Below are 19,221 nucleotides of genomic sequence, written 5' to 3'. Positions count from 1 at the left end.
AATTAATTCCGTGCCTTCCAGATGCATGGGAAGGGCTTTGGAAAAGCGGTGAGTAATTTTGTTTTGCATGCAAACTTACATTTGCACTCGATTCCAGATTCACAGGCAGCCCACACATCTATCTGGTGTTTTGTTGTGCTGTTCGGTGGGCATGAACATGTAGGAGAGGTTACTCTGAGGTTACGCCGAGAACTAAAGATGTTAATTGAGAAAAACAGAGACTCTAAATGTGCATCTTCAGTGATTATTGGTGTTTCTGTTTCGCTATGGCTGATTAGATTGATTGCGCTTGATGTCACACTTTTAATTGTGAAGGCAACAATTCTTGATTGAAATGGAAATGGGACTCTCTTTCGCCCCTTGTTTTGTCCCTTCTTTCACATTCTTCTTTAACATTTTCAAACTGCTTTTCTGCTTTCCCTTTGCGATTAGCGGTCTTATTTGTATCCGGTCATTGCTGTCGACTCTAAATGATGTATTTTCGCTGGACGCATGTCCTTGTTTTATTCATTTCCATTTATTTATTTATTTAGCTTGATGTGGCTGCTAAGTGCCTCTCTGTCAAACCCTATGTTATTTGCTGTTAACAAATTACGCCAGGCCACCCAGAATACTGAAAGCCAGCATAAACAAACCATTAGCTGACAATATGTTCAATGTGCGGACTTGTAGTTAAGCAGAGGGTTTTGATTAAAGCACCCTATTCAGTTTGTTTGGGTGTTTTTCACTACTATGGCAAAAGGGCTGCTGGCATTGGAGCCTGTAACAAAGAAAAAAAAATCAATATAAATAAGGAAGGATATTTCCTTACAAAGTGCATAAAAGCTCTTAATCTGGACATAAATAAATAAACTTAGCTGTTGTTATGATTTAGGACATTGCAGGCAAATTGTCAGAGTTGGCTTGTGAGGGAACTTAAGAGATATACCTTAGAGTTTTTTTTTGTAACTTTATTTTATCACAGCGCTGTAAGACATCTCACTTTACTCAAGAGAACGTAAAGAGAATATTAGACATACGCATGCTGGAAAACGCTAACATCTTTGCCTCTAGTTAGCACTTGGCATTCACAGTGTGAAGCTGGTCTGTGGTATGCATTTCTTGTGTTAGCACTGGCTGTTATCTCCAGTGTGGGCTTTGCACTGCAGGAGAGATGACAAGTGCAGGCCATGCACCGCTGAAAGAGATCAAGACAAAGAGAGAAGCTGGGTTTGAGAGAGGAGAATAGAAAGTAGGGAGCTGAAGCTCTCAGCAGGGTTGGTCAGTGGTTCAGGAAACTAGGACGATAAAGTTGTAAAGAGCTAACGTTCTCTGTTCCTTTGCTGGTGCAATGTAAATACATACAAATGCATGAACCGAAACAACGGGATTATGCCAAGCTGGGTCAAAAAATAATATTCCAGGTTATTCCAATATTCCAAGCCTGTAAGACCTCTGTTCATCTTCAGAACACAATTTACTATATTTTTAATTAAATCTGAGAGCTTTCTATCCCTGCAAAAAAAGGCAGTGAGGACGTTGTAAAAATCTATGTGCCGTCAGTTTTTAGCCCTTTCAGGTCCTTGAACGTGGTAGATGTTTACGGATGGTTTACGGACAGCTATCAGATTGTTTTCAGAAAATAAAAGAATGTTTGCACTGACATGAGAGTGAGTAACTAATGAAATTATACTCATTTTTTATGTTTGGATGAACTTTCCTTTAAGTATAAATTTCTTTAGACAGTATCATAATTTGCTTACACAAGTCATTTCAAATTTCTGACTTTCCTCAGGAACAGAATTTTTACTGTATTCAGGTTTGGAGCAACATAAGGGTGAGTAAATGGGTGAGGGAATTTTTATTTTGGGGGTAAACTTTTCTATTTAATAGGCCAACAAAACCAAAAGCCCTTTTGTTGAGCTGAGTAAACAAAATGCTCTAGCGGAATAGAAACAAATTGCTTTATTCTTCTGAGGTTATCTGGGCTTTTTGATAGGTTTAACCTTCATTATGTACAAATTCATGTTCTACCTTTCAACGTTGCCATCAGTATGATCTACGGATTTGTTTTCTTTTCGAGCCGTGGCAAGTCTTTATAAATCACTGCAAACAAATCTCTTTGTCATTCTGACAGTCAACAGCTCCAATTTGCAGCCAAAACCAGGTGGCATTACTTGTTACCATGCCAACAAGTTGTTCCAGACTAATTCATAGGCTTGTGTTGCTGGCAAATTGCCAACAAAAAGTCAGCTAGTAAATTTGAAGTTAGCATGAACACATACAACTGATATTAGCTAATATTTCAGAACATTATGCATACCAATTAGGTAATCAAAGTTAACTGCATTTAGCCTTGAAGTCTAGTCAACTGAGAGGTTTTAATTAGCCTAGAATCCATTTAGCAATATCATGAATGTTGTACTGCAAATGGCCAAATTTAATTATGCCTCTAGCAAATTCAGTGCTTTGTTGAAGACGAGAGACGTTCACGTAATGAGATGAAGTTTGAGTGTTTGAGTGGTCATCCTCGTCCTCACAAATTAAGTACAGCCTTTCTTGTCCCAATAATTATACTAAATATAGAAGAATATGGTGAGTGGGCGAAATATTTGAAATTCTTCAAACTGAAGAAAATCTTTCCAACAAAAATCCATATAGGTTACTATTGTGCCGTTATTGTGTTTCCACCTGTTCAGAAATAAAGATGCCATCTTTTTTTTTTTTTTTTTTACATACCTTTTATGACGTTTCACACCCATAATTTATATCCTTTGTGAAACATAAAAAGAGATATTTTTCCATATAGTCAAATACAGATTGTCGCTGCTACAGATTGTCCTTCTTTATTAAATTGCATCTGCCTATTTTGTCCTAGGTAATATAATTCATGAAGTGTTGTAACTAAAGGATCCCTACTAAGTGCTTGACAGACTGACAGCCCTGGCTGGTGAGGTTATAGGGTTAGGAATAAGGAGAAGGTTTGGCAACCGTTTTTTGATTCACTCAAACATGATATTATACCCTGCGTTGTTCGTAGACCTGATAATAAAAGGTTGCAGAGGTCTGAAGGAATCATCTGAAACGAGGTGCGAATGTCACCAGAGTGACGTTTTGGTGGTGCAAGGCTATAAATCGCTGCGGTAATTTATCCCTTATGAGACTGCCCTGGATGACAAGTTCATTCTTGGCCATTCTCTGTAGCCAGCCTATTAGAGATAAACCAGTTTATGTGTTTGATTTGGCTGAGTGCAGAAACATTGTAAGAATAAACTGTGTATGTGTGTAAACATCAATCAAACTGGTTTTAATTAGTCAAATTGGGCCAGAATTCGCTGCAGGCTTGTAAAGTAGAGCTGGATGTCCTTTATTTTAGGCTAAATCTCGCACGCGCACACACTCTGGGACTAGGGTGAGAAATAGCACATTTTCTTATCTTTTTTTGGCCCATCTCTTTCAGACACATACCCAGTCATGGTCACAATAAGCCATCTTTAATCTTCTCAAATGATATAGACCACTGGGATCCGATTATGTAACACAGATCACTAAGGTTACGGCCATTCACTCTTGTATAGTTCATCGCAAACTCATATCGCTACAAACATTTATGACTTCATTCTGTGGAAATCTAAAGATATATACTATAGTAAAAGTCAGTGAAACTCAAAATAACACTGGACCACTTTGAGGTTCGCTGTTTTTTTAAGAAAGTGAGTCATACAGCAACCGGGGTCAGTAAATGATTTTTGGGTGAGCTGAGCCTTTAAGACTACGTGCACAGCTCAACGACTGCATGTTTTAACATTTTCTAAAAACACATATTTTGTCAGAAATAGACATTAATGATGCAGATTCCTCTCCATTATTCAGAAGTCCTGGGTTGGTTTGGCCAAATATAACTGCCTATTGTGTCTGTGTTCCCAGAACCTGCTGTAAGCCTGTCTGTTGCTGTGGGTAAATACAGAAGGCAGAGATGTACACAGCGACTGTGCAATCATCCATCCATCCATGCACACACACACACACACACACACACACACACGCGCGCGCTCGCATGCAGCTCAACTCATCTGCTCCCCCTCATTTCACCTAAGCCTTTCTTTAATGGGCTTTATTGGCAATGAGATAAATTCTAGCAAAGTACTTACATGACAAAAATACAGCTAACGCGCACATTACAGACACAATGCCCTCTCTCTTTTTCTCCAGCTCCATCCATTGTGCTCTGTTCACTTTAGCTCTTCCTCTCTCTGTGTCCCGCATCAGCACTCTTGCAGACAGTGTCCCTCCTATCTCTTTCCCTCAATCCGTCTCTTTCCCTGTCTTTATCTCAGCCTCACACACTGCCCTTCCTCAGCAACTATCTCAAACTGCAGATAGACAGGACACGACAATGGAAAAGAGGGAGAGTAATTTAGCAATCAAGTCTTCTGCTCTCTTTTTATGGCAACAAAAGAAGGGTAAAAACTTGTGTAACTTTTCATCTTACCTGCGTAACAGTGCTATACAGTGTCCCTTTTTTACTTTTTAATTAAGTATCTGGGTTTCATTCAAGGTAAGCTCAGTCGACAGCATTTGAGGCATAATTCCGATTACCATAAAATACAGTTTTGAGGTTTATGGTGAGAAGGGAGCAAAATTGAATGTATGTTAGTTTTCAAAACATTGGAGGTGGTGAGATTTTTCTTCTTGAAAGAAGTATGTTGTGCTCAACAAGGCTGCATTTATTTGATTCAAATGTTCACATTTTGGTATTTTCAAATGCTGATGAACTGATGAAAACTGCATATGTTTAAAAACTATTTTTTTGTGATTGACACTTTTGATCAATTTAGTGCACTTTTGCTGAGAAAAACTGACCTAACATTTCCACACTGAAATCACGTTTGCGCACACATATTGTTTACTGTTGCAAAAGTGAGTAGTATAGCATTTACAGTTCAAATTAATTTTGGGGTAATCAACATAATGCCATAAATGTGGTCAGTTAAGTTTAACTTGTAACTCTGAAGTAGTCCTTTAAGGATAGGATATAAAGTCAAGGTAATAGTGGCTGCTTTGGCAAAATAAGATACAGTAATAAACAGATGTTAAAATTGGTATTAATATCAGTGCTTCACTTATTTTAATCTTCATTTCTATACTCAGTAAAAATCATTTTAACACTTAATGACATTGACATTGAGTTTACTCCAACAAAAAAAAACTTTTGTTTTTCACTGCTAGTATATTTCATGAAAAACAAAAAGAAAGTTCTGGCAGAACAGCTCATTATTGTCCTTATCATCCATTTCTCCAAACAAAACATATTTTAAAACAGTATTTATTCATTGATTCTGTGGTTTTGAAATGGCATTTTTTTCTCCTGTAATAGTCCAGCATCCTTGCCGCCAACATAATAGTCACAGAACACATTCCTTTACTGATAGTGGTTGTCACATGATACAGTAGATCCAGTGGTGTCATAAAATTACTTTTGATATTTTTTTGTGCATTAATCCATCCGCTCACCTACACACTTACAAACACATACACACATACAGGCTCACGCACAAAATATCAATTGTCAGTCAATGCCCATGTCAGTTACAGTATGCCTTAAAAGTGTTCCATATCATGCCACCGTTGTTCATTTTGTACACTTTCACTTTCCTTGCAGTTTGCAGCCTCTACATTCCACATTTACTGGAATACCATTGTTGCAGTTATCAATTGATCCTCCAATCGATTGTGCATGAGTCGGCATGTCCACTTGCTGGCCTTGTCCCTGTAATGCACGTGGCCACAGGAAAATGAACCATTATATTTCCCCAAGGTCCACGTGAGTTAGAAATCACTGTTTATGAGGGCCTGCTTATGTTTAGTCATGTTTTTTTTTTTTTTTTTTTTTTTCCACATTGACGGCCTTGTAAAAGAAATATAGTTTGTGTTTCTCAAAATTCACTGACAAACCAGACTGTTTGTGTGTTTTTAGAGTCTTGATATAATCTTTTCCCTTGCTGCTTTTTTCAACAATATTATGAGATCTTCAGCAATTTTCCTTCTGGTCTAAAACCACCCTATGACTTTTCTGGCTTAACTGGTCTCTCAGCCTGGTCAAGCTGGCCTTTAGCTGGTTTTGCTGGTGTCACAGGATTCCCAGCGGGCAAGTACCACAAACCCCTCTAAAACCAACAAACCAGATCACCAATGCTAAACCAGCAGCTAAGACCACCAAACCAGCTTTTGTTGATTTTCTTTTTTTTACCCCCTACAGTGCAGCACCGCTTATACAGCAACTTTACCGAATTTTCAGCTCTCCTTTAACCTGGTTTATCCTTTCCGCATCCATCTTTTGGTCTCTTCATTTATCTACTTGCGTGTCTCATCTGTTTTCTGTTTTCCTACACCACACTCTCCTCAAGTTCTTCTGCCTTTTCTTTGTCCTTTTCTTTATCCTTCAGCCACTGGTTCTTAGAATTTGTTGCAACCTCTGCTTTCGGAGGGTTGGAATTTGAATTGGTGGCATTATAGGCACGGATGTATCCTCGTGCGTGCTGCATATGGAAATCGTCGCTGCCGCTGCTGGTGGTTGAGGTGCTCGTTGCTGAAGTGCACTGGACAAGCATGCCGTGTAACGACTGGCTCCGTTTGGTCCAGATTACGCTAAGTCTCTTGGCATAACTGTAGCAGGCTGTTGTGGCGATTTCACCCATATCGAACGATGAGCTTCTCTTGTAGCGCAGGGCGCAGTGAGGAGGACCCTCACGGGACAACACAGGGCTCTGATAGGCCAGTGAGGAATTCCACTGGCTCTCTGGTCCTCCCGACGGACTAGAACGCCCCCTCCTGTGCTGAACCGCCTGTCACGGCTGCTGTACGTAGGGGCGGAGCCAAGCTTAAACTGGCCCGTTTACTTGTGTCCGCATTGGTAGGACGCAGTTTGAGCGGTTTCGTTCCTAATTGCCGTGATGGACGTGGCAGTGTGGAGGGGAATGATTACTGGGGTATAATACAAAGACATTTGCTCTTTTTCCAGCATGTACGGAGGAAGAGGTCTGACAGAACCCATCTCGACTTCAAGTCCTGCCTGAACTGTTCCAGATTTACCTTGGGCTTTGGGAGGGTTTTTGGTTTCACTTTTGAAGTTGGTTTAGGCGGTGACCCCATCCCTCCCTCTGCTACTTTTCGTTTTTGAACAAGTCCGTTGGGAAGCACCACCATCATCACGTTCCCATTTCCATTACTCTGAGAAAAGACATCGGCTCCCTTGGCAGGAAGAGGAGGAGAGTCTGGTCTTGAGCAGCCCACCTCTTCACCTATTTCATGATGATTGTCATGGTTGCTGCACACACGGTGACGTACCATCAGTGCCACGGTAAACACCAACAGCGTTACCACAACAACTCCACCAACCAGAATTGTAAGAGTCCCACCAAGGAAGTGGGCTTGCAGTGAACGGCAGTCTGGGTAATTGTCCTTGGTGCTAAACTGGGTGCAACCAAGGACCTTTGTGGCGGCCATGGAAGTAACTGTGTCATCAAAAATGGCTAACACGCACAAATTGTAGTCTGAGCCAGAGACCAGGTTTTTCAGTAGAAAACTGTCACTCGTAGGGGGCAGAATCCTGAAAGTGGAGGGGAGGGAGGGAGAGAAAGAAAGAAAGAAAGAAAGCGTACGGTTAGTAACCTGTAGCAATTACCATTTTTCCATTCCATCACAACGAAACAGCACTTTGCCTAGACTAGTGTTCCTTTATTCTCTTGTTCGTAGCACAAAGGCCTACACTAACTAATGTAATGGAAACGTACTGGGCTATTCTGGCACACCACCAGCCAAATTAAGGCCTTCCCAAACAATATCTCTAATATTTACATATAATTACGGGCTCAGATCAAGACCTCGACACATTACAATGCTGCTTCAGTCACATTATTAAAACCCCCTTATCCTCCCACACACAGACATTTTTTTTTCTTTATCTTTCTCTCATGAAAGAAAAGCATCAGCTAATGCCTGCCGTCCACTGGTCCTGATGGGTTTAATTATGTCTCTGCTAAAAATGAAAAGACACCTTAAGTGGTGCACATGGAATATTAATTGGCTACAAACACATGATTTGGCGGTGGGCATTTTTACTGCCTTAATTGTTCAGTTTTTTCCCAGAATGTTTTCAAAGAATATTTTTGTTCTTATCTTTTGTCCAATTTGTCTGTTCAGTACATACTTTCTTATTATTTGGCTATTTATTGCTTATTTAAAAAATCGATCAGTTATGTTATTTGAGAAGCGTATTATTTATAAAGCTAAGACATTTTATGACATTGTGTGAATGTTGAAATTATAAAATTATATTAAATGATATCTAAATGAATATAATGTTAATCATTTTCAAACAGGTTTACAAAACATACCCCCATCTATGGGAGCTATATGGGATATACAGTACAGTATGATAGAAGTATTTAAAGTTGGAAAAAAAGTCACTCTAGCCTCAGATTTGTTCTTGTTTTAAGACTGGAGAATCTAACATTTCACAGGCGTAATTTGTTTATTAAATCAATAAGGTTTAAAAAAGGCTCTCTCCCACTCTTTCTCTCTCTGTCGAACACACACACACACACACACACACACACACACACACACACACACAAACACTCTGTCTGCCTGAACTGCTCTGTCATTGGGGTCGGAATCTATTAAGCCCGGCTGTGCTGTAAATTATGAGTTACAGCTCAAGGTCATTTCGTCTGCCCTCTTCTAGCTTTGTATTTCCAGACTCTGTGTAGCTCTGCATGCCCTTGTTGTGTTGTTTTTCAGGCACAGGAAGAGATATACTATTAAAATAAACATGAAACAATGTCTCAGTAGCTGTATCCAAGGCAGTATATTGGAGCTGACATATTTTAGAAGTTACTGACCATACGCTAGCAGGTAAACATCTCTCTACCAGTACATGAAGCTAAAACAGGCATTACCATGGAAAACACGTAGGTGCACTAGATATAGTGTGTCTGTAGGTGGATTCCTTTTTATCCAGATGAGTAAGTGCGTGAATTACAGAGCTATAATGATAGCATTGGTGGATTAATTTGACACGTCGGTTGAATTTGTACTATTTGTGAAAATGGATCCACAAATGTAAAAAAAAGGGTAAAAAAAAGATACCATGACAACTAATTAGATCCAGTGGAAAAGGGATAAAGAAAGACAAGTGCACTTGGCAGGAAAGTGACAGGTGTCTGTCTCCGGGTGACAAATCAATGCTAACTGCGTTGCAAGCTAGATCCACATATTGACACGGCAGATCAGTATTGGCTCGTGTTCCGTACAAAGTGGATGTGACCTTCAGCAGTCTTTTAGTGTGTTTATGCGTGCCTGTGTTGTTTCTTTTTTTCTCTATTTTTGTCCTTTTTGAATATGTGTGTTGTAAAACCTGATACTAGTCTGATACTGACACTCAACTGAGCTCAACCAAGAAGTCAGAGACTTCAGTATGAACTCAAATATTTCTCATAGAATTCCCATAAGACCAAATTATCTGAGCTATGATGTCTATATTTAAAACATAGCACATAGTACCCCCAAAATGTATTTTTTCTGTCATCATTTATTCACCTTTATGTTGTTACAGACCTGTTTGACTTTCTTTCATTTTTCGAATGCAGAAGGTACATTTTTGAATATTTACTTGGCCAGTCTGGTCTATATTATTAAAAAGAATGAGTTGTACTGACAACCTCCAAAATTACAAACAGAATATAAAATTGTCATAAAAAGTTTATTTGTTGTCATCTACTTTGAAAGGTTTTACGTTTTTATTTATTTATTTATTGTCAAGTACACTTTAAATTGATCAAAAGTTAAAGACAATGTAAGATAAGATATTTCAATTAAATAATTTTTTTTTATCATTTTTAATTATAATTTTCTGTTCATCAAAAAAATCCTGAAAAAAGGTGTTGGTGCTTTTTAAAAAACATAAAAATAATCTTACAAGCCTCAAACCTTTGAACAGTTGTGTACATCATTGTTCAAACATTTGTTTTAATTACTTTTTTCGTTTGATTCTGTTACCCGTTGTGACCAAATCTTTGACTCAATGAGTCGCTTCGAATTTATCTGAATTTATGAAAATTAATAACCGATACACAAAAACAGCAGTAAATGATTCTGTTGATTTCTATTGTTTTTTAAATAAAAATTAAATGCCAGAGAGCCACAGGCTTTTCGGCTGCTGTCACTTTAAAACCAATCTAACGTACTGGCAAGCAATCAATTACTTTCCCAAGTGTTTTTGTTCACTTACAACATAACAAACCACTTTTTTTAAGTGAAATGACAACATTTTGTATTTAAAGTTATGGATTATGAAAGGTTCATTTGTTGGTAATCATACTGTACTATATGTCAAAAATTTTCTATTTTTTCTCCCCAGTCGATACAAAAAAATTGAAAGCATGATTGATTCTCCTAAGCTACATAGTAAAACAGCCATTGAGCAATAAAATTTTCTTCTGAATTGTCAGCACTCGTAATGTCTCAGAAGAGTGACTTTGACCTTTTCTTCTAGTGCTTTTAATTTGTGTGTCTGAATTTGTAAGAACTGCACAAATTCAGATTTTGCCTTGTCATACGCCAACACACACACACACACATACACATCCATTCTGCAGTAAAAACTGACAGGCAAATGTTTTGTGAAACTGGTGACACAGAAACAGGCAATTATTAGAACACTCTAATAATAGAGAGAGAGAGGGAGAGAAAGGATGGAGCCTGAGCGAAAGGGAAGGAGACAGAAAAGACTTTCATCTTTTGTCTCCACTAACTTAATCTTCATAAACAGACTGCTTTTATTCTCTAAACTCAACCCTGCTTTTTTCTTGTCACACTCTTTCCTCCCATCCTCACCCAGTTAATGTCAGTCTTTTTCTCTCTTGCTTCCTGCAGGATCTATCTCTTTTTTTTGCATTTCCTCTCCTCTTTGTATCCACCGAGACACCTTTTCTGCTGTTTCTTGTTCTTGGAGAAAAAGCTTTACATCCAGGCACCAAACCAGTGCCGAGATAAAAGCTTTTCCTTTACCTGTAATCTCTCTCATTCTCGATTTTTCACTCTCTGCTCCTTTTCCTGTTGTTGTGGTGGCCGTCAGCAAGATAGGTTGTGACATACTTATTGGCACTGCAGTTTAAGCTCATTTAAAGACTTCATTATTCTATCCCTTGAGCCCTCTGTCAAACTCTCTATCTCTATCTCTGTCCCACCCCTCTTCTTTATTTCCCATTCCCTCTTTCTGTCTGTCTCTCTCTGCCAGCCCCCTGTCAGATTCAATGTCTGTGGTGTCAGAAGCTTGTAATTCTCCCACACCACATACACACACACATTCGCCTCCCTCTTGGCCCCTAATGAAGGACAGACAGCAAGAGGGCGTATGCCATTTGCCATAGATAATGTCTCAGAGAAGTGCGAGATGTATCGAACATGCTCCGAAAATGTCTTACAAGGACTAGGCTGAAGCTGCTGCTGGAGCCACAGACACTGATAACATGAGAAAGCAGTAGGAATGCCTTTGCCTCAGGTTCAACATGAAGCTCATTATTATCACGATTCATGCTGACAAGAATCAGAGCATGGCATATTCATTATTGCAATGCTGTTAAATGTCATATTAAATGGGTTATATAAGCTGGCTCTGAATGCACATAAGTGGATTTCTGAACAATTAGCTTGTAATATGACAGTAGATCATATTTAAAAGCCTGTTGTTTGAGCCCTATTGAAATTCCAATCCATCACTTTAATGTCACTTTCAGTGAAGTATTCTTGAAACCTAGGTTTAGTCAACATATGCTAGTCTGGTTAATTTCCCCCAAAAATGGTTCACTAAACTCAGTGACACAATTCATCTGTGGTGACTCATACTCAGTGACCCGATAAAACACTAGACAGCACTCGCACAGATTTTCACAGTTTTTCTTGTACTTGAAGACTTGGAGTTCATGTCTTAAGACGTTCATTTTCACTAACTAGATGTTATTGCAAGTTGCTTTATGAATTGTTAACTAAAACATGTAAATTAATTAGTTAATGGACATATTTTGCTTTATTGGGGTTAAAGGATTATATAGTCAACGCTAAAATTCTAATTCTGTCATTAATTACTCACACTCATGTAGTTCTAAACCCGTAAGAACTTTCTTCGTGTTTGGAACACAATTGAAGATATTTTTAATGAAATCAGCACATCAGCCAAAATAGTTCATGTGACATAAGGTTCAACCTAATTTTTTGTATCTACGAGAATACTTTTTTGTGTGAAATTGAAACAAAAGTAATTACTTGATTTAACATTTTCTTCTCTTCTATGTCAGCCTTTGTCGTGTGTTCACATGAGTACCACGACACATGTGGTGCTGCTGACGTTCTGAAACCTTGTTTGCAAGCAATGAAGATGCACACTGTACATAAAACAGTGTTACAGTGTTTGCAAATATGTCCGAAGATTTCAACAGAGAATATCACTTATCACTAGCAATTTTTTTTTGCTCAGCCTCACTTATGTAACCCATAATTAAGTTATATGTTAGAATCGCGGATCAGGTGTGATTTTGACCCATTCTTCTACAGGTTCTGTGGGCCTCTTCTATGAGCTCTGATCTTTAGTTTTTGGATTGAAATTGCATGATTGGCATTATTTTCTTTTTTTCTAAAACCAATTGAGAGTTTCTTTCCTGTTTTGGGGATTATTATCTTGCTGAAATTTACACTTTTGTTACATCTTCATCCTGGTACTGTAGGTGTTGGTATTGAACCAGCTAATATTTATTTCCACTGACTAGGGGCAAGATTGCTTTCTTGTTACTGATAGATTTCAGCTGGTGTCTTGGCTTTTCATGCCTTTTGCACCTTCCTTTGTTTAATACTTTTCCTGTGCCCATCCATTTTATTACACATACTATAATGTATGGATTACTTGAGTTGTTGAAATCACTGAGATCACTGAAATCACTTTGTAAATACAAAATGTGCATTTGATTTTAACACTGAAAGCTGATGTCATGGTTTCAATGTTTACACTCTTACCTGTAAATTAGAGTCTCATCAGCAGTACAGTTATACTGTATTTGATACATCCACACCAGGCTGGCTCCCATCATTCGACCCTTATCCCATCGCACTTGTGCTGAGGTTGAGGTCACTCCTTGTACTCCCACCATCTGCTCCTCTACTCCTTCACTGACCACATCCTCACTCTCTGCCTGACCCTCCTCCCGTCCCTCCTGAGGGTCCCGTTACTGTCCAGTCCAGGGCTTTGCCCACTGGAAGTCTTCCTCTGGTGATGTCCGATGATCCCGGTCACGTGCTAACAATACCGCTCCATTTCCACGATGAGGGAGGGGAATAACTTTCAGGTCAACAAGTGAGGTGGCTTCACCTGCAGCGTTGATAGCAATGCAAGTGTACGTACCATCATCTCGGGCAATAGTCACATGTAGCTCAAGAGTGCCATTTCGGAAAGATGTGGTACGACTGGAATTGCAATGATGCGGTCATCTGGTGAGACCCAGTGCACCACTGGCTCTGGATCACCAATAGCACGACATTTGAGCGTTGCCCTTTGACCTTCCAAAACCCAGAGTTTGTGTGTATGTCGGGTAATAAGCGGAGGTTCACATGCAAATTCCTCCTCAGGTATAGACCAGAAATAACGTCCTGCTAAATGAAGGGTGTAGCACACGTTTCCATATCATCACTGCGGATCAGCCTCCTCAACCAAAGCAGTTCACAGTTGCAGTGTAATGGGTTACCTCCAAAATTTAAGTTGATTATGGCATTGTAAGGTGTAGGGCTGATGACCCCGTCTGGGAGCGAGCAAAAAGTGGATCAGGTGGTAAAGTCTGTAGGCGATTGAAGTCATGTCCAGTCGGGCTAGTTTGTAGAGCTCGCTAAAAGACCCTCAGAAATCTGGTCAATGAGATTGTGATCTAGGTTCAAAGTGTGCAGACTGGCCATACTCTGAATGGCATCCCAGGAGCTTTGCGCAGATTGTTATATGATAAGTCCAAATCCTCTAGTGTGAGTAAAAAATCATCAAAGGCCTCAGAGGAGATATTGATGAGTTGGTTGTTGTTGAGAATGAGATGCTGCAGGTTTATCATGCCCACTAAGTCTCGTGGACCCAGCTCAGAGAGTCGGTTGCCATCTAAGTGCAATGAACGAAGACTTTCTAGATCTGCAAATGCCAGTGGCCGGATCTGACTGATGGTATTCGGGATAGTGTCAAATCAACCAATCCTGTCATGTTGGCAAAGTCAGCTCCTCCCCACCTCTCGAATGAAGTTATCAGCAAGGCGTAAGCTCAACAGTTCGGCGGTCAATGTTTCATGGACAAAAAGAAGACCTTTGTCAGCACAAAGTGTGCTTAGAGATTCTGAGAGATTCCTGCAGACGCAATGGAAAGGGCAAGCAGACACTACACCCCACACGCCCCGCCAAGCACGGCTCCTGGAATCTGACAGAAAAGAGCGGGTAGCAAACAGGCACAAGTGACCAGTGCCAGCCAGTGCAGTAATTGCAGTGGTAGTGTTGGTGAGGATGTGTCTGGGGGTGAGTATCTGCTGGTGAACTTTGGCCACAGCGGAGGAGAGGGCTGACGAAATTCAGAGGGTTTGAGGATATTTTGTTTCAGATGGATGGATGGATGAGAGGGCAGTGAGGGGGAGTGTGCGTTCCTGTGAGGATGGCATAAAATGTGGGACGGATGTGGTTTTCTGAATGGCTGAAGGGGTGGGGAGTCTTGCATGGTAGATAGGGGAGTAATCCACAGACCTAGAAAAAGCAGAAAGAGAAAGACATCAGTCATTAGGTTTGAAGTGTCAGCTTTGTAGTGCTGATGTGTGTGGTTTCTTTAACTCTGAATGAGCTCATGCAGTTGCTCTCCACAGGAATTTCTACGCTTGGGCACCCTGTGCATAACTGCATGTAAAATTACGACAAAACCAATGCCATAACCCCACTCTCAAACACTGTTGGTGGAAACTGCACAATCTACTGAACCTCCTAAAAGCAAGGAAAGGCCATATAACAATTATTTTAGTGCTTTTTGGATGTGGAAACTTGTAAATGCACAGTCAAATCATGCTGCGTGGCAGTTTTCTTTGGAAGAAGAGCTGTTTACTTCACTTCAACTCTATTCATCTCACTGAAAGCACCGATGGACAAACTCCACTGAAATGTATTTTTAATAATGCAGAAGCAGGTAAAGAAAAGTCAAATATATTATAACAATCAGTACAAATAAATTCAGAACGCAAACATTGTCAGTTTGTGCAGAGTACATGCTTGAACAAATGAACTGGTGCGTAAACACACAGGAAGAGAGAAGGATAAAAAGAACGAAAGAATCATCACATCACATAAAAATGCTAATTACAGGTTTGCGACTGAAAAATCTATAATATCTGTAATTTGATCTCTTGCGCCTAATTTGTCCCTTGCACTAGGTTGTCATTGTAAAATATGGGTTTCAAACTCAGGGATGTGGCTGAAGAGGTATTAAGTTCTTTGAGTGTGCACATCATACTTTTGTCCTACATTAGCGCATTCAGCAAATGCTCTTTAACTGTGTCACTTAACACTAAGTGCGTGTAATCATGCAGGTACAAGTCAAGGAAAACAGCGATCAGAATCAGCAAGAAATGTTCCATCTCTGCTTGTATACTGAGAATTTGGACCACAGCTCAGACGAGAGGACTTACAAATCAAACATTCTGTCTTCCTCATGGCCAGTGTTGAGAAAAAGCTTACTAAAAATAGTGCCACTATTAACTCAAATGCATTTTTCATTTGTGTGGCAGTTAAGACAATGTAGCTTTTCCAACAAGGCACAATTAACAGTAGCTGCTGGTTTGAATGCAACATTGTATTTCGTAAGCTCTACATACTTAAACTGTCCCTTCTGTCTCTAGTATATATGCAGTATATGTGGTTTAAAACATATTTACTGTAATGGTTTGGTCATATTATTGAAAAACTCATTCTAGTGAATTATTTAAATATTTCTCTCTTTCATTCATTGACCAGTTTAGTGTTTTTATCTTCAAGTTACCTGTGTTCCCTAGTTTGTATATCAGTGTAGTGTAAGTTGTGTTTAGAAGTAAATAATACAAATGGTCTGTGAAGTGACTTTTCATACTTCCAAAAAAAAACAAATCCCATTTAGCAGGAGTGTTTTAATCTTAACAGCCCAGTCGTTTGGTGTTTGAAGAACAACAGCCTTTATGATTATGTAGTAGTACACAAAATGCAGCATGACTTCATCTGCAAAGAAGAAAAGTGTTCAAAACCTGAAAGTGAATGATAGTGACTGTCTAACACAAGAAAAGTGTGTCCAAACAGCACAGAACTACCGCAGCAAAGTGACAGCAAGCCTGCAATATTCATCTTAAAGACCCTGTTTCCACAAAAACCAACCACAGACAATTTCACAAAGCCAACAACGAAAACAAGAGCTGTAACTGCTAAAACTTTAATTGCAGACACCAATGCTAAGATGTCAAAAAAATATATAGTCGTGAAACCATTAAAATTAGACAGTTGGAGCTCAGCTGCCACCTCAATCACCTGACTCAAATATTATCAAAACCGCTCTGGGCAGCTTTAAAGAGAAGAGTAAGAATGTCTTCCTCCAATATTTCTAAGCAACTGGCAGATGACATTCCACTGGAGGCCATTCACAAGTTGTATACATTTTTTCTAAGAAGGTTGGGGGCTGTATTAAAGGCAAATCATGTTGAAACACCTTAGTAAAGAAATGCTGACAATCTAAACATAAAGGAGAAGAAAATAAAGATTCACTATACTGAGCCCCAGCACTACATTTAGTTTTTTTATTATTTTTATTGTTTTTTTTTTTTTTTTTTTGTAGAATAGTTTGTTAAATGTTGTTGATCATTACTTGTGTCATATAATCGCTTGTATACTCTACGTTTAATATTATACATTTTTTGTATATTTATATGTTTTATTTAAATGTTTCACAAGGATGCATATTTTTTCAAGTAATTGCCTCTTATCTTATTTTTTTAGCAGCTAACTTTTTCAATAAACTGACTTTAGTTTAATTAGACCAGCAAGCCGCATCTTCAAAGTAACTGCTCACGCCAGACTCACATCTATAACAGTGATCTTTAAATAACCATTCCCAACTCTTTGTGTCTATGCAGTACTTCACATACCCGTGAATACACCTCATTAGTAGAGTTTGTGCTTGCACACCCTTCTTCAATATTATTAACAGTACAGCACTAATTATGCAAATTTCAAACCGACAAGATAACAATTTCTGCAAAGTCATTACACTGAAAAATGCAGATAAATATAACCAGGAAACAATCAGACTTTACTCAATTAAGCATGTTTTTCAGCACATTACTCATTAAATGGTGGCAGATTCTATTTTGAGATTATATAACAAAATTAGGTGAGTCCTCTGTGAATTTGCATTTGAAAGTGCAGAAATGGGGAGGGATCTTCAACATTCACAAAAAAAGTGGCCGATTAAACCTCATGATTAAATTGATTACTGTATTGATTGGACAACCTAGCCTAAAAGATTCTTAAAGAGACCATTAAGATTCTTCTTACAGCGTTAGGGTTGTCAACAATAACTAACTACGCTATTTGGCAGCAAGTATGGTTACCATATGGTAAGTGTTTTAAAGGTATAAGTCATGTGTAACTGGAAATTCTATTATCGTTTCTCACTCTCATGTCATTTTAGACCCAAGAAAACTTGCTTTGTTTTGTGGAATATAAAAGAACAGTGTTTATTTTACATACAATGAAAATCAGTGGGGTTCAATGTTCTTAAAAAATTTGTTTTGTTTAGTTTTTTTTTTAACAAGGAATAAAGAAAGTCATACAGGTGTGGAACGACATGGGAACGACGATATACTTTTTGGTAAAACTATCCCTTTAAGCGGTGGAAATTTATTGAAGACATATGGGGGATGTCAATGCTCGTTGATTAATAACTGGGATATGCACTAGGAAATACATTTGTTATGTGTTTGTGGAGGAAGAGGAAAGTGCAAACGAGTGCAAGTTTTAACATGACTTTTAATGTCTCGTAACTATGCATTCCCAGAAGTCTGTGGGAGATTGAGCGGAAAAACTCTATTGCTATGCAAAAGTATCAACTTTATCCGCTCCTTTCTTCTTCTCTTGTGGTCTTCCTCCGACCTCCTGTGACCTCTTTTCTCCTCTCCCTACCTATTTCTTTCCACGCCCCTCAGTTTCCTTCTATTACCCAGGGTTCTCCTTTATCACCTGTGTCCACTCTTTCCCATCTGCCCTTGAGGTAACTCTGAGAAGCGATGCAACATTAGTTAAGTATCCTCTCCTGCTCTCCATCCCCATTCTCACCATCTTTAGCCACCTGAGAACAGACCAGCCGAAATAGATCTTGTCTCTTTCCTCCATCGATCCGGCCGCCCGGGATAGATAGCAGCCCTTCCTCAATATTATCAGGCCTCTTCCTCCTACCGTCCCTCTCTCCTCTCTCTTTTTCATCCTCCGCCCTCTGTGTCCTTTACTCATATGAGTTCAGGACATGCCGTAGCTGCTGTCTTGGTCTAATTCCTTATCTTCTAGAGCTATTGGGTGTGTGCATGTGTGTTGGTGGGGCGAGATTAGATTAGAATAGAATAGAAATTCTGGTAATCCTTTTGTAATCCGTAATGTTATTCATGATTCAGACTGAATGAAAAACTACTGCGAGTGCCTGGCTTTAGAACGTAATAACTCCTGTCCATTATGTGTGTGTGTGTGTGTGTTCGCGTGTGTGTTTGTCTTCCATGCTGAACATCTCTCTGCACTGTAGCAACTCCTCAGCCCTCTTTCGCCAACACGTTCTGTCCTCAGTGCACCTCTCCTTTCTCCCCGTATCCTCGCTTGCCTCGTATTAAATCAGATGCAGAGTTTTGCTGCTGCTGCCAGTGTCTCCACAGCTTCAGTGGCCAAGTGGAGGATGACCGCTTGCTAATGATTATCACATCAATTACGCTTTCTGTAGCGCACAAGACTCTGAAGAGAGTTGTCACGCACACAAACACACACGCAGTTGCTGAAAAGACTAATTGAAGCAGCATTGACTGGGTAAGAATCATTAGCATCCTGGCTTAGTTTTTTACCTGACTTCTTGGTGCCTCCAAGTTACAGCAAGTTTATTTTCTCATTCCAGGAAGGTTTTCTTTT

The 19,221-nt window shown here is 39.3% G+C and overlaps 1 pseudogene; it reads right to left on the bottom strand.

Annotated features, from left to right (window-relative positions):
- Window positions 1–5,961: 5,961 nt before the first annotated feature.
- LOC122348242 lies at window positions 5,962–14,846 on the bottom strand (annotated as a pseudogene).
- Between the last annotated feature and the right edge of the window lie 4,375 nt (window positions 14,847–19,221).

This window comes from Puntigrus tetrazona, chromosome 7 (assembly GCF_018831695.1).
Source record: "Puntigrus tetrazona isolate hp1 chromosome 7, ASM1883169v1, whole genome shotgun sequence".
Classification (NCBI taxonomy): Eukaryota; Metazoa; Chordata; class Actinopteri; order Cypriniformes; family Cyprinidae; genus Puntigrus; species Puntigrus tetrazona.
This window is presented reverse-complemented; position numbering and strand designations above follow the sequence as displayed.